The following is a 2,420-nucleotide window of genomic DNA, read 5'->3' as shown; positions in this document are numbered from 1 at the left end:
ATCCTACAAATTGTGATCATTGACCAAGATCATACTAACCATTAAAATAATTATAACTTTCATATAATATTTGTTGGATAAATTTAAAGTTTAATGAATGGAATTGAGTTAAGAAGTCAATGAAACTCGAAATATAGTTTCATACGATAGGGAGGCACTGAGTTGTCTAGACGATATTGTTTACCAATAGTTGTGGGTTTTCATGGATTTTTATAGCAAAAAGTGTCTCTTTATCATATTTTCGAGATTTATGACTTAAATATCAATCTATCTAAATGAATGAATGCCATGAACCATGAGAGATAACATAACATCAATTTTGAGATGTTCAAACAAAAGAAGAACATTTACATTCATTTTGAACTTCTTCTTTCTTTTCAAAAGAGGTTTTGCTTCATTTTCTAGTTATTTAACTTGTAATTTGTAGTGTTATTATCATAAGTTGATAGTCGTTGTATATCGGGAGATGATTGTCTTATCCCGTGAGCACCATGTTGCAGATCCAATGAAGGTGTTCTTGGAGAATCTACACCAACAATCTTGAGAAGAATATGAATTGTTATTCGTTTTTTTTTTTTTTTTTTTGTAATTTGAAGATGTGTTGACTATGAATATGAACGACTTCAAATTATGTAGTCTCAAATATCGACGACTTGTGAATCGATGAATTTCAGATATCAGGTTTTCAAATTTTTAATCGCTTCTTTTTGCTATAATATTTAAATTTGATGTTATTTTTCATTTTTTGGTTGAAAAATTAAGAATATGTTGATTTTTCTATGCAACATGTAAATATTGAAATAAATGAACCACGAGAATTATGCTAAACACATGAATATGAGTAAGTTTATTCAAGTAGTTTCTTAGCTAACAAATTCAATACTTTGTGTATTGATTTAAAAAAAAATTCTTGAAACTAAAGAAACGCAAAATTGGAATGAGACTCGAAGCGCACCTGGAGGTTGCATTTGGACCGTATGATTTGTATATAAGAAATTTATTTCACAAAATGATTTGAAACGACTCAGATGAATTTTAAATCTATTCCAATTACTCAAAAAATAACTATACAGTGATTTAAAATTCATTGTTAATTGGACTCACTTAAAACACACCAACGGATTTGTTATTCGTATTTGAAATCATTAACTCCAAATTTATCAATTCAAGTGCGACGTAAAAGTATTTTAAAGGTGTTGAGAGAAATCAATTTTGAGATAAAATAAACTTTTCTTATATATCATAACTATAAATTACACATACACTGTCAAATGATAGGCTAATTAACCAAAATTTAAATTAAGAATTGAGCCAAAAACTGGTTCTTTTGGGAAATCGAAAATAATAAAAAAATCCGTGACATTCCAATCCTTCAACGGAATCCCAACATACATGTGATTGGAAAAGTATCAGAAAAAAAAAAGAAAGAAAGGACAGTATTTAATTTTTTCAAATCTAAATAAATAACATTTTCTATTTCAATTACATGTTAAGTTAAATGTCATTATTTTCAAAAAATTAAAAATGATTTACAGAATGTATTTTTTTTAATTATTTACAGTGTCTCTTGATTTTTTTATTTGTGAGAAATAAATATTTGATTCGTATTTGAACATATCGAACCTGAACAAGTTCAATTTTTGTTCGACAATTTTTTTCAAGCCAAACTCGAACAAAAATTATTTTGTTCGATAGTTCGCGAGTCTTAATATTTTGTTAATATAATATAATGATATAATAAATATATATACATCTCGAACCTTTCGGATATTTCAAGCTTCCGATCAAAGTTCTCGAACCTTAATATCCGATCAATAATTCGAATAGTTCACGAATATGTTCGAATATTTCGAACCGAACTTCATTTCGAGCCAAGCTCGAGCCAAAATGTTTGAAATTTTCGAGCCTTGATTTTTTTACTATTATTCGCTTTGATTCGGTTCGTTTGCAACCATAGGTATAACAATCTTTTTTTTTTTTTAAGAAAATCATAATATTTATTATTTAAAAGAGTAATTACCCATGTGAACTCCAAAATATATCGACATTTGTAAATTTTTACGACTATCTCACATGATTAAAATGCAAAACATAAAATGACGACGCCGACCTTGGTGTGAAGCCAAACATTGATTGTGATGCATTCTTTTACTACAATATGTGCCTAAAATGTGGACCATGATTTAGAACAAGGTAGGGGCCAAGATTGTTATACTATGTATTAAGATTGGACTTAATAGAAATTATTTTCATGGTTAATCTCCTATTTCTATTTTTTTACGTGATAAATTAACTTAATGTAAAGATTTATTTTTAAAAAACATATTAAATCAGAAAATTTTAATTTTTAGCATCTCTGTAAATTTTTCAATCATCAAAATAGCCTCTATTTTTTGGCATTACAGATAAAAATTATATAT

The sequence above is a fragment of the Primulina huaijiensis genome, chromosome 14 (assembly GCF_012295235.1).
Source record: "Primulina huaijiensis isolate GDHJ02 chromosome 14, ASM1229523v2, whole genome shotgun sequence".
Classification (NCBI taxonomy): domain Eukaryota; kingdom Viridiplantae; phylum Streptophyta; class Magnoliopsida; order Lamiales; family Gesneriaceae; genus Primulina; species Primulina huaijiensis.
This window is presented reverse-complemented; position numbering follows the sequence as displayed.